We start from the raw sequence: 14,093 nt of genomic DNA, 5'->3' as shown, positions 1-14,093 counted from the left end.
GTAGATTTTTTAAAATCAGATTATTTGTATTTTTGCTTTTGAGTAGTTTGAGTTCTTTATATGTTTTGTGTATTAACCCCTTGGCTGATGCATAGTTTGCAAATATTTTCTTCCATTCTCTGAGTTGTTTCTTCTACTGATTGCTTCCTCTGCTTTGCAGAAGGTTTTAAGTTTAATATAATTACATCTTTGCCTTTGGTGCCTGTGCTTTTGACAAGTTTAATGTAATTACAACTTTGTTTTTGTTGTTTGTGCTTTTGTTGTCTATTTGTTCTCAAGATTTCTATACATTATGTTCATTGTCTGCTTTATCAGTAAAAGTATAGTAGAGACTGGGTTTCACCATGTTTGCCAGGCTGATCTCGAACTCCTGACCTCAGGTGATCTGCCCTCCTCAGCCTCCCAAAGTGCTGGAATTACAGGTGTGAGCTACCGTGCCCAGCAGTCATCTTCTTTCTTAGATGGAGTCTTGTGTGAAACACACCACAGAAGTCATGTTCACTTACAGCTGGGGGAGGCTGACCACCTTGTGTGACAAGGTTGGAGCCTGTCTGCCACACCTCCCTGTGTGTCTCCACATGTCCTCAGGCCTGCTGGGGCCTCCCTTGTCCTGGTCTCTCATGCAGAGGAAAGACGTGGTGTGTGTTGAGAGCCAGCCTGGTGGTGATACCTGGTGACTGCCCAGCCGGTAGAAGCTGCTCCTCTTGCCTCTTCGGACCATCCCTCCCCTGTCCAGGACCTCACTTCATCTAAACACCGCAGGTTGAGCCCAGCAGGAAAATGAGATGCTCTTTTCCTTTCTTTCTTTTTTCTTTTCTTTTCTTTTCTTCTCTTTCTTTCTTTCTTTTCCTTTCTTTTCCTTTCTTTTCCTTTCTTTTCCTTTCTTTCCTTTCTTTTCTTTCTTTTCTTTCTTGATGCAGTCTCATTCTGCTGTCCAGGCTGGAGTGCAGTGGTGAGATCTCGGCTCACTGCAACCCCTGCCTCCCAGGTTCAAGTGATTATTCTGCCTCAGCCTCCCAAGGAGCTGGGATTACAGGCACCTGCCACCATGTCCGGCTAATTTTTGTATTTTTAGTAGAGACAGGGTTTCACCACGTTGGCCAGGCTCGTCTCGAACTCGAGATCTGCCCACCTCGGCCTCCGAAAGTGCTGGGATTACAAGCATGAGCTATCGCGCCCAGCCTAGAACTTCCCTTTTCTTTTTTCTTTTTTTCTTTTGACACAGTCTTGTTCTGTCACCCAGGCTGGAATGCAGTGGTGTGATCTCATCTCACAGCAACCTCCACCTCCCAGGCTCAAACTATTCTCCTGCCTTAGCCTCCCAAGTAGCTGGGATTACAGGCACATGCCACTATGCCCAGCTAATTTTTCTTTTGTATTTTTAGTAGAGACAGGCCAGGCTAGTCTTTAACTCCTGACCTCAACTGATCCACCTGCCTCAGTCTCCCAAAGTGCTGGGATTACAAGCATGAGCCACTGTGCCCGGCCGAACTTCCCTTTTCTTTTCATTTCTTGGTATTTGGAAAGTGAGCAGCCATGGAACAGCTGGTGTGTTCAGCTGGTGCAGACCCAGCTGGTGTGCTCATGAGGCTTCTAGCTGAAGGAAGTGTCCGCCCTGCAGTCTCGCTGCCATCCCACCACCTTCCAGATGCAGGACACCAGCTATGTGTGCTCTTGGCCCATGCTGGTCCTGTGCTCTGGTGCTGGTCTTGCCAGTTTTCCCACCCTTTGTTTCGGGTGAAGTCCCCGCCCGGCTGGCCTGGGAAGGAGGATGGGGAGTGGTCACCACTGTGGTTTGTTGCAGAGTGAGTTTGGTGGCTGCCCTGCCTGGGCCCAGCTCCCATGTTTCTCCCACTTGGCTGCAGCTCCAGCCCTGCCCCGTCCCCCATAGCTTCCTGCCCAGCCCCACACTGCAGCCTTCCCAGCACCCAGAAACAGCACAAACCCCACAGAACTCCAGTGTCCCCTCCCCTAGGCCTTTACACACACCTGGTAAGCCAGGCATGGGACCCACAGCTCCATCGTGTGAGCTGTACATGGCCTGGCGGGTTGAGGTGCTAGGTCACCCCTCACCTTTACAAGGCCTCAGGTAGTACCATTCATGTGAGCCCTGGAGCCCTCAGAGCCCAAGCTCCCCACCTGAGGGTCTAGGGCTGTGGCCTCACCCGCCCATAGTCCTGCAGTGACCCCAGCTCTGTCATGAGTCCAGCTGGCTCCAGCCGGGCGAGGAGCAGCTGTACCGGGACACGCTGAAGCAGCTGTCCAAGCGCATCAAGCCCCTGTACCGCGTGGTTAACAAGATAGAGAAGAACGAAGGTGGGCTGTGGTCAGGGTGGGGGCCAGTGCCCTGGGAATGCCACCGGGCTCGTGTCTTAGGGTCCCCTCTGCTGTCCCAGACAGAAAAAAGGGCCTGAGCAAGATGAAGAGCCTTCTGGACAATTGTGACAGACGTCTCCAAGCAGTGAGTTTTGCCCACAGCCAACATAGGGTCCACAAGGGCGTGGGTCGCCCAGCCATGAATGGGCATTTGGTGATGATGTGAGTTTAGCAAAGGCCCCAGGCAGCTCTTTGGGCCCTGCACAGAGGCCTCCAAGGCTCCACTTTTGTGTGTGCTGGGGCTTTGAGCCCAGGCTTCATCTTGGCCAGTGCCCAGCCTTTGCCCTACTCCTGACCACTGCTGTAGCCCTCATACTGGCCCATCACAGCCGGGTCTCATCCAGCCAGTAGTTGGTGGCCCAGCTTGCAGTGGCCTGACCATCAGCTGGCCGTTATGGGCCTGAGCATGACCTGGAGCTCTGCCCCTGACTTCCCAGTGACCGTGGGCAGGTGACTGCATCTCAGTAACCCCATTTGCAGCCCATGTGTGCTGTCATGAAAATGAAACAAGATGGTGCTGGTGAGAAGCAGGTGGAAGGCAGGGCCACTGGCCACGGGCTGCTGTGAGCTCGGGCGACACCTCAGAATTGCATGGGCATTGGCCTATACCTCCCTGTCACCTAAACTCAGGCTGTCGCCCCATCCCCATCTAGAAGTGTCTCTCTGTTCTGCTTGTCCAGATAGAATGCCAGTCACTATTGTGTGGTCCTCTAGGTCTTCTTGAGTTGATTCTTCATTAGGGTTATAGGACTGAGCAGGACAGGGACTGGCCTAGGTACAACTGAGGCCTTCCCAGCCTGGTCAGGGGCCTGGCCACGGTCCCTTCTCTTGACCCATTGCCTCACTGCCAACAGGGATGGGCACTCCTGGGGGTGAGGGCCGCCTGCCTAGACTCTGGGTCTGGGAACAGCTGGTCAGCTGAAGGGAGCTCCTGCAGAGGTTTCTGAGGGCCGAGGCCCAGTGGCAGTGGTTGGGATCCCAGATCCGAGCCTGAGACCTGCCATGTCTCGCAGCCCTCCAGCACGGAGCTCAACCCAAGTCCCCTATCTCTACAGGTCCCCTGAAGACCTTGCCAAAGTGTGACATCACCCTGGAGAAACTCAAGAATGACATGGCGGTGGTGAGTGGGATGCTGGGGACCCCTGAGGGAACCGGGGCTCCCCCGAGAGCTCCTGGGAGCACCACTGGAGGGGCCTTCATGGTCAGGCTGGGTGGGGGCTGGGCCTGACCTGAGACTCTGCCCACCAGGCCTCTTCCAGGCCAGGTTTGCTGTGCTGGGTGGGAACGTGGGAGAAGTCACCCTCTGTCTGCAGCCCCCATGGGTCACAGGGGGCAGGGACTCTGGGGAGGACAAGGCTGTGGGGGTGGGGGATTATACCCAGGATCGGCCAACATTGTCTGCACAAGGGTGGAGGCTGTGAGAGAGGCCTTGGGAATCTGGCTGTGAGTGAGGACTGGCCTGGGGTGGGAAGGCACCCTAAACGGAGAACCCTCAGGTCCCGGGCTTCTGACCATGTCCATCCTATCTCCAGCCCACAGCCCCTGGTGCCGCCAACCAAACAGCAGTACCTATGCCAGCAGCTCCTGGATGCTGTCCTGGCCAACATCCACTCACCCTCTTCAACCATTCCCTGTACCGCACATTTGCTCCAGCCATGACTGCCATCCACGACCCACTCATCACGTACATCCAGCTGGGCTGGGCTTTGCAGAGGGCAACTGGCCAGCCCTGGGCCATGTGTATCCAATGTGGTCACCATGCTGCCTCCCCAAGGCCCCGGTGGTATGCACCCAGAAGCACAGGCATGAGGACGACCAGTGGCAGAGCATCCCCAGCATGCTCCAGGGCTTGGTGGCCAGGCTGGACCCCAAGTGCATGACAAACCTGGACCCTTCTCCCTGCATCAACAATGGCACCATCCGCCTGATCTGCAAGGTGGGCGAGTGTTCAGGAGGGCCAGGCTGGCGCAGGAGAGCAACCCCCGACCGCAGCCCCAGGCTTCTGCTGTCCAAGCCGGAGGGCACAGTGTCCAGACCCCATCCTGTGTTCATGTCCCGGCAGGCTGTCTGCTCTGTCTTCACATACACCGAGCCCAGGACAGACTGGCCATTGCCTCTGCCCCCACCGCCAGAGCCCACGCACCCTCACCTCCCAACACAGATGCGGCTCTGCTTGCCTGGGGCCCTAGGGAGGTAGTAGACAGGACCTCTGGGCACCCATCGATGCAGGGCACTCTGGGCTTCGGGTCTGGAAGTCCGAGAGTCAGAGAGACATCCAGGCTTTACCACAAGCCTGACCAGAACCTCCCGGGGTGTGAAGAGTCCTGTTGGGGATTAGGGCTGTGAGGCAGGGCAGGCCAGGGCTTGTCTGGGTCACAGGTACAGCCTTGTGTGTTGCAAACGACAAGGACCTCCCAAGTGTGCCACCATGTGCCCACCGACTACCCTACCCAGAGTCCACTGTGGATGGACCGGCAGTGGCTGTACAGTGGGCAGACCCAGAGGAGCTGTCTGGGGGCCTGGGGCAGGCAGCGGTCATTCTGGAAAACCAGGCTTCCAGTGCTGCAGGGACAGCCTCTGTGCCCCTCCCCGGCTCAGGCCCCTTCCTCCCTTCTTCTGGCTCCCCCGTGCGGGCAGGAGCAGGTTTTCCATTGGTCACCTGAGAGATAGGGGTCTCTGCTCTTCTTCTGTGTCCCTTTGCCCCTTCATCTTGTGTCAGGTCAGTTGTCCAGGGTGGCTGTGTTCAGTGGCTGAGGGGTGAGAAAGCCTACGGCTCAAGGACAGACCCCACCTCTCCCAGAGGCCACCAGGGAGCTCAGCGGAGCTGACAGGTCCTACCGTAGCTTGGGCACACAAGGCCCCATCTGGGTGATGTGGCTCCAGAGAGTCATGCTGGCAGAGGTCAGTCTCCCTGAGCCCAGAGCTGATACACAGCAGAGCCAGGGCTGGGTCCCCAAGGTTGTCAGAGGCAAAGCCCTGGGCTCCAAGTCCCATTCAGATTCAGTTCTTCACTGACGATGAGGCTCTGGGAGGAGAGCCCGACGGCCAGGCAGGCAGCGTGCAGGGCTCCTCCTGGTGCTTCAGCCAGTCCTGGGGCTGCCACTTCCCAGAGCACTGCCGGGTGTGCAGGGCGTGGGTGCAGCACCAGCTGCCTCAGGCTCATGCCCACTGTTCTGTTGCAGGCACCAACCCCTTCCTCAGGTCGGTGCACCACTGCGTGACCTCCAGGCGGCCTCAGCTCTCGGACAAGCACTCGGTTACCACCTTGCTCAACACCTGTGCCCGGAGCATCCACAAGGCCTGCCTCTCGGCTGCCAAACCAGGACTGCAGGGATGGCCCGCAGCCTCATCGGGGCCAAGGACGCCTGCCTCCTGTCAGACATTTCTAGGTGTTGGCGTCCATGGAGAGCCTGGAGTTAGGTTAGCTTTCCTCCTTTCCTCTCCTGCCTTGGGGATCTGCCAAGTGAAATCCCACACTTGTACAGACTGAGATGGGCGCAGTGGAGCGGGCTGCCTGCAGGGCATTGGCCATCTTCTTGGAGAAGGCACTCCATGTGACTTCCTCCATGAAGCCCGACACAGTCCCCAGCCATGATCCTTGGGCTGTTCTCACCACGGCCTGTCCAGGGTCCGGGTCCATCTCAGCAGCATGAGGGTGCACTCACGGTGTTGTTAGAGCTTCTTGTGTGTGCTCGACACACCCCTGCGGCTTTCTATAGGAGAACACAGAGGACATAGGAAACCCTTCAAACACACATGGGATTCTCTGCTCACAGTTTTGGGGTCAGGCTGCGCTGCTTTGGGCAAGTGGGGCACCCCCTAGGAAAGCCCCTGAGTCCAGGGCACAGGCTGCCTCTTTTAATGCTTGTTTTTTTTATCATACTCAGGATCTATACTGTAGACTTTATAAACACTGTACCCTTAAGCTACACCAAATTTATAAAAAAATTTTTTCTTTGGTAATTTACTGTAGCTTTTAAAATTTATAAACTTCTAATTTTTTTAACTTTTTGACTTGTAATAACAGCTTAAAACACATTGTACAGCTAGCTGTATAAAAATATTTTTCTTTATAGCCTGTTAAGTTTTTTCTATTCAAAAAATGTTCTATTTTAATTTTCATTTTGAAAACTCTGTTAAAAACTGTGACACAAATATATACGTTAGCCTAGGCCTACATGGGGTCAAGATCATCAGTGTTACTGTCTTCCACCTCCACATCTGCTCCCATTGGAAGGTTTTTAGGGGAAATAATGCGTGGATCCAGCTGTCATCTCTTGTGGTTACAATGCCTTTTTCTGGAGTACCTCCTGAAGGACCTTCTGAGGCTGTGTTTCATAGTTAACTTTTTATCTTTAAGTAGGAGTATACTCTAAAATAACAATAAGAAGTATACCATAGTAGGCTGGGCCTAGTGGCTCACGCCTGTAGTCTCAGCACTTTGGGAGACCAAGGCAAGTGGATCACCTGAGGTCAGGATTTGAGACCAGGCTGGCCAACATGGCAAAAGCCCTTCTCTACTAAAAATACAAAAAAATAAGTCGGGCGTGGTGGCTTGCAGCTGTAGTCGCAGCTACTTGGGAGGCTGAGGCAGGAGAATTGCATGAACCCAGGAGGCGGAGGTTGCAGTGAGCCAAGATCACACCACTGCCCTCCAGCCTGGGCAACAAAGTAAGACTCCATCTCAGAAAAAAAGTATATTATAGCAAATACATAAACCAGTAACAGTTATTTATTCTCATTGTCAAGTATACTATACATAATTGAATGTGCTATACTTTTTTTATATGACTAGAAGTGAAAGTTTGTTTACACCAGCATCGCTACAAACAAAAAGTAATGCATTGTACTTGGACATCAAGATGGCTATGTCACTAGGTGACAGGAATTTTTCAGCTCTTTTACATATTGCCTCTCACTGACTGAAATGTTGTTATGTGGCATATGACTCTATTTACTTTTTTTGGAAATGATTCTTAAATAAGGAAAAATTCTGATATCTACTACTTGTTCTCTGCTCTTGTGTTCCTGTGCAATGGCTGCATCAGGGAAAAGTCATTCGATAGTTACACTTAGTTACGTCAAAGCAAATACATTTGTATAATCAAAGTCTCAGCTTGATCTAAGGTGAAACACCTCAACTTAGAGTGAGGATGTCTGCTTTTTAACTTGGAAAGACAGCCTGTTTACTTGGACATTTGTAATATGGGTCCAGAGTTGGTATACAGTCTACTATTTCTATGTTATATATATGTTTACATAAAGGCATTCATGTCAAAATCAGATAGTTTTGTGTTCTTTTAAAGAAGAAAAGGAAGGAAATATAATAGGTGATACTAGATCTAGAATATAATTGTTGGATTTTTGGTTGAGAAACATCTATGATTATTTTAATTCATCCTATGTCTCTGTAATGGAAACATATTTTCCATGTTTGCCTTTCTCAGAATTCTTTCTGTTTTATGAATGTTTTTCAGGCAAAATGCATGCATTCTGTAACTTGAAAGAGATGGAGTGCCATCAAAGGAAAAAGCAAATTTTACAATTAAACTAGTAAATACAGAGATTGCCTAGATAATACATTTCATTAATTCTAAGAAGCACTTATTTTTACTCCTCTCTGAAATTGGGAGTGTATCTTATTTTAAATGGTGTCTTACAATTGACAGTGGGTTTTCATTCCTTTTGGGACATCAAATAATGCTGCATCTTACAAGGGACAATACTGTAGAGTCTGTGAAATACTTGTATGTACGTGTGTGGGGAATGTTTGTTAATGAGTTACCCAGTGTGGAGATTTGTGAGAACTAGAGACCAAATGTTTTTTCCCTTATGTTTTTACATTTTGGAAAATAGTTTTTTACATAGGAAGCTTTTTACAACCTGATATTAAGCTTTTAGTATTGTAATAGATATTCATTGTTTTATTGGATTGATTAAAAAGTAACATAAATGGTGCAAAAACAATTTCCATTTTTTTAAACTTAATAATACTGACCTTATGCTTACTATTGAGTGTTTCTACTTATACCACACATTTGGTAGTATAGAAATAGCTTTTTTCAAAGCTTTTTCATAATAAATTTCTTTTAAAAGGTTGGATAGCTATTATCCTGAGTCTTATGTCTGATACCATGTTTTTGTTTGGTTTTTAGGGTCTTACATTTAAAGAAAAAGTAACAAGCCTTAAATTCAAACAAAAACCTACAGACCTGGAGACAAGAAGCTGTAAGTATCTTCTCTTGTCCATGGTGAAACTAATTCATGCAGATCCAAAGCTCTTGCTTTGTGTAAGTGTTTTTTTATGAAATGTCCCAAAATTACCACACTAAGTTAATTTGGTTTAACTGAAATGCCAAGACCTTGAGGGTAATTTTTAGCTCAAGAGCACTTACTGATCCTTTCTGATCATAACTGAAAACTAAGACATCTCTAAGAAACCTAATGTATAATGAATACTGATATAATTAGATCAGATTCTTAATTGCCCTTATCATTTCTTAACGTTTCTCTTTCTTCTTTAATTTCCCTATCTTTCAACTGACATACTTAACATAACTAAGCTTCTCTAAGCTGGTATTCATTATGGGAGAATGCCATTCTTATGTCTGGTTATATCTGCATTAGGTTATCATTGATGCTTGTAACAATGAACTTTATGTTACTGCAGCTCACAAGTGTATTTTTACATCTGCAAGAAATTAGTCATCAAATGCTTAGTAGCACAGAAATTCTCAAGTGGTTGCAAGAAATTATGATCTGCAGGAATAAATTTCTTCTTTAAAATAAGGTAAGTAAAATGATATCTTTAAAAAATGGGAGAATATTTGGAATGGTGATGGGGAGAGATTAAGAAAGTGTTTTATAGCCGAATTAGTTTCTATTTCAGCTCCTCCTCCCCGCCAAGGTTCTCAAAATGATATATATGTGCAGAGGACAAGGGCTGGCAAATTAGCATTTTAAAAATTATTCTGAGGCTTTGGCCTTAAAACCACACTGTTGATGAATTCTAGTTCTAGTTGAGTTAAATAGGTCTGTATGGGACAAGCCTAGGAAAAGTGGTGACTGCTATAACCAAAGTAGCTTGAGGAGCATATTCTATCTTTACTCTCAAGTTCATACATAAGACATAATTCATCCATAAAATTTATTTTAAAATACAGCTTCTATAATTAATCTAAGAATTCTATTATGGCATAGATTTGGGAGTACTTGATTTAATGAGTTTTTTGTCCAGTTCTAGAATCATAGCTCTGAGAAATCATAAAGGCCTAGATGTCGTGGCTAGACTAGTCTAGAGAATTATCTATCAAGAAGTAAAAGGGAAGAGGTCGAGGGTCCTCAATCTAGGTTTATTTCTATGCCTCCAATAAGGGTTTCTTTCACATCTTGAAAATTTCACACTTCTCGGGGTGGAGTGAAATTTTTTGATTCTGAACTATTGAAACATGGTGAGGTTGTGGAGGATAGAGAAGAGTCTTACCTTTCTTTTAACGTATAGTTTCTATAGTTAATCTATTTAGGAATTCTATTATGGCCTAGTTTTAGAAGTACTTGATTTAATGAGTTTTTATCTGGTACTAGAAGCATAGCTGTGAAAAACCTTAAATGTATGAAACTCATATCCTTTTCAGTATTATACAGCTTGTTATTAATAAATTGTCTTTGTTTAGAAATAGACTAATGGTGAAGTGGATTTATTCACATCTGGCTTATTTGATGTGTTAATGTAGCGGAATTTGGCATTATTCCAAAGATATAGAACGAGATTAGATTTCAGACTTTCATGCCCTTGCCTACGGTATAATCTCCAGAATACGAGTATGAGGAATCCAGTAATGAATTCGTAGTGCCCTGGTCAGCACAGTCACTCTTGTGACATACTTGGTGTATATACCAGGGTTAATTACTGGTCCAGAAGAACTTAATCTCAAGAGTCAATTTCTAGTCATGCCAACATGGCACAGGATAAAATCTTGTGGAAAAAAAATCTTTGTCAATGAGATCAAATTATAGTTTTCATACAGTAGATTTACATTGTTGATGTTTTACTTATGTTTATGTCAGACTTAATTTATATTTGTAGAATCTACTGTTTCTGATTATTTAGAGAATGAGAAACTGAAAAATTTTAAAGACATTAAGTGAACATTATTTGTTCTAATGGGTTTCTAGTGAATCTCCTTCAACGTGGGGCACAGAGATTGAGAGGAGAGGTTTTCTAGGAGCGTCTCAAACAGGAAGACCACCCATGTAAGTGTTTATTCCTCTTGGTTGTCAGGGCATCAGTAAAGCTTATTTCTTTTTTCCAGCAGGCAGACAGAAGTTCCTGTCACTTTCTCCTTTTTTACAGAGTAGGATGTGATACTCCTTCTAGTGGAAATACCAGTCAAATGTCCATGGGTCTTGAAGAGTCACTACAAACTCCTAGAGACTCTCTCCAGAAGGGAAAAGGGAGCTCTTCTATGGTCAGCTTCTTTTGTAATTTTCCTGTGTTATCTTGTGTGCTCTATTTGTTGTCTGAATGAGCTTTGGTAAATTTCATCCAGGTAATATAGTGTAATAGTGAAAAACTGCTTAGACTCCAGTTCTATCACTGCTCTTTGTGGAACTTTGGGCAAGTTATTAACATCCTTGTTCCTCAATTTCTCAGTTTTAAAATGGGGACAATAATAATTTCTGCTCCAGAGTTGTTATGAAGGTTAAATAAAAAATGTGTAATTAGCCAGGTGCAGTGGAAGGCGCCTGTAGTCCCAGCTACTCCAGAGGCTGAGGCAGGAGAATGGCATGAACCAGGGAGGTGGAGCTTGCAGTGAGCCGAGATCATGCCACTGCACTCCGGTTTGGGCAAAAGAGTGAGACTCCATCTCAAAAAAAAAAAAAAAATGTGTAAGTAGCACTTGACACTTAAAAGCTGTATCTGATAACCTCCACCTCATGAAAAACCATTCATACCACAGAAGTATAGAATTTGTACCAGCTAACAAAGGTACAGACGTACAGGGATAAAAACAAAGTATTTTGCTTCATGTTAAAGATAAGTGTCTGTGATTTGCGTTTGTGTGTATAATTTCCTTTAAATATAAATCATATTTCAAGTGAAAATATCAAATCATTATAGAAGAGTTGATTTTCCAAACCAAAACATTTTTCATCCCTAATTTTTAATACAACCTTGTTAAAGAAAAAAAATCTAAGCAGTATGCTGCTTATTATTGTCAGTTTTACTTGTAGAATTTGCATGTATTTTGTCAATTATTTTCTCCATTTCATGGCTGGGGAACAGGTAATTCAGAATCAAGTCTATCTTCTACAGCAATATTTAGTTCTTGTTTATGCCCTTGTTTCAATGAGTGCCGCAGTGTACTTATTTTATTACTTCCCTATAGCAAGTAGATAGAATTTCCTGTTACTTCCTGTTTTTGTCATTTCTAATTGACTGGGAAGTATGGTATATCGTTACTACAGTAGATTTATGTTACAGTGTTTTACCTGTCCATGTTACAATCAGTTTCCATTTCTGGAATCTGGAATAGGATAATACCTATTTGATTTGAAATTGGACAGATAGTAGCTTTATATTGGTCCAGATAATCTCATTTCTCATTTGGACAAGATATTTTGGGGTTTGAAAAATTCCGATAATGATTAAAGGAGAAAGCTCTTGTGAGTTATTGTATGCTGAGATAGATACGGACACACACACACACACACACACACACACACACACGCACGCAGTTTATTGCATTGTTGGGTTTTATACATAAAATTACCCAAGTTGCAAATATATGTCTTCCACCCTTGACTCTCAGGATAGTGCAGCAGTATGCACTGGAACCCCCCCGATTTGCCGACAAGCACAGACCAAACTAGAAGTGGCCCTGTACGTGTTTCTGCAGAACCCTGCACTGAAGCTGTTCTAGTTGCCATGTTCTGTTTCTGCCACCTCTGTGAGGAAGTAGTTACTCAGTGTGGGGTGGATGAAGTGTCGGTGCATAACCTCTTGCCCAACTCTAACACATTCATGGAGTTTGCCTGTCAGCAATATGATGTCAACAGGTAAATGGGAATAGTGGTTTATTTACTCAACCTGCCTAAAGCACATGGTATCTGATTGTGAGAATGTATTTAAGGTTACTATTCTGTAAGTTTACAGGGGAAATTCAAGTAGCTTACTTGAAATCCTTTTCTGAACAAAGTAAGATGAAAATAAAAAGCATTTGAAATAAATTGTTAGTCTCCCACTGAGTTTTTAATATGCTATATACATTTTAATACTAACTGGCAGTATATGTTACTATCAGTTATGACTATGTAATTTACATATGGAGTTATGGATAACTCCATGAGTAAATTACAGGTGGGAATAGCTATTTTGTGCTGTGGACATTGTAGAGTCTAAGATAAGTACCTTTCCTGTGAGGTTAGTGAACGGAAGTTTTTGGCTTTATCATTTGAGGCATTTGCTCTGCTCCTCGTACTCTGCCTTTTGGGTGGACTTATCAGGTTCTCCATTGGCAGGCAGGGCTCTAAGTGCAGTAACTTGATTTGCTGTTGTAGTTGCTTAGGAACAGCAGCACTTCAGAAAGAGTGATGGCACTGCTGAGGCGCACTGAGCATCCCACTGCAGGAAACACTGAGGTGTGCCCTTAGCAACAGAAACACCCCTCTCAGGCTCCCACCCTCAATTTTGGAAGCCTCTTGTTACACATGTGTGATGAGGAATACCTTTTGAAGTAAATCCAAGATATGTGCATATTACAAGTATAATATCTGAGTACTTAATATATATCAAGTTTGAAGCTTAGCTGTTGCTGATTGATGTTTAGCTCTAGACTTAAAGTTGCTTTCAAGTGATGACTGTCTTCATTTTAGGCTTGGGAAGCTACACATGCAAAATGGAAACAAGCAAAAAAACTAATCCTTAGCTATCCAAAAGCCCAAATGGAAGATGGCCAGGTAAGTTTGTACAGTTGCCTTTTGTCTATTAACTGATCTGCTAAACATATGTACTTCACTTTGGTAATTGTTCACGAGTCACTCAGTAAAGTAAGCATATAGTTGTCTGAAGACTGATATTTAGTTGTGGTTTATCTAGACCTGTACTTTGTAATACGATAGCCACTAGCTTCGTGTGACTATTTAACTTAAATTTTAACATAATTAAAATTAAATACAATTTAGTTCTTCAATCATATAGTAGCCACATTGCAAGTACCCGGTAGCCACATATGACAATTACTTACTCTGTTGGACAGCATAGAGAGAAAATGTTTCCATCATCACAGAAATACTGGACAGCACTGCTAGAGACTGTTGCAGAGACCATTTCTTTATCTTTTCTTGCTCTTTCTCCCTTCATCAGGGTGTTTCACAGAATTTTCAGAAAAGGAGCAACAGAGATAGAGAAAAATGAACATGGAAACAATTAATTTTGCTGTTTTGTTAGGTATTCTCATTAAGGAATGTCTTGGGCAGAAGATTGAACCCATAGACTAAATGAAATTTTAAAATGTGGACAGTTCATTCAACTATTACTATTGACTATATTATCTATTACTTTGGAAATTGATGAGTTGGTGTTTGTGTGTATATGATTTGTAATGTTCATATTGCTCTCATTATTAGGCAATTTATAAAAACTGGCTTTTCCCCCATGTTATTTTTCTGTCATGCTTAATTACAATAAGAAAAAGTTATATTTTTGTGAAGCAAAA

General features: G+C 44.9%; 1 long non-coding RNA gene and 1 pseudogene across 1 annotated transcript; both read left to right on the top strand.

Moving 5' to 3' along the window:
• Nucleotides 1-1,128: 1,128 nt before the first annotated feature.
• LOC129464621 (mediator of RNA polymerase II transcription subunit 15-like) lies at nt 1,129-5,866 on the top strand (annotated as a pseudogene).
• Nucleotides 5,867-8,528: 2,662 nt separating this feature from the next.
• On the top strand, nt 8,529-12,260 carry LOC134732693 (uncharacterized). The gene is made up of 4 exons (XR_010116119.1): nt 8,529-8,604; nt 9,047-9,166; nt 10,689-10,844; nt 12,189-12,260. It is a non-coding gene; the product is annotated as an uncharacterized lncRNA (long non-coding RNA).
• The last annotated feature ends 1,833 nt before the right edge of the window (nt 12,261-14,093 follow it).

The sequence above is a fragment of the Symphalangus syndactylus genome, chromosome 16, assembly GCF_028878055.3.
Source record: "Symphalangus syndactylus isolate Jambi chromosome 16, NHGRI_mSymSyn1-v2.1_pri, whole genome shotgun sequence".
Classification (NCBI taxonomy): domain Eukaryota; kingdom Metazoa; phylum Chordata; class Mammalia; order Primates; family Hylobatidae; genus Symphalangus; species Symphalangus syndactylus.
This window is presented reverse-complemented; position numbering and strand designations above follow the sequence as displayed.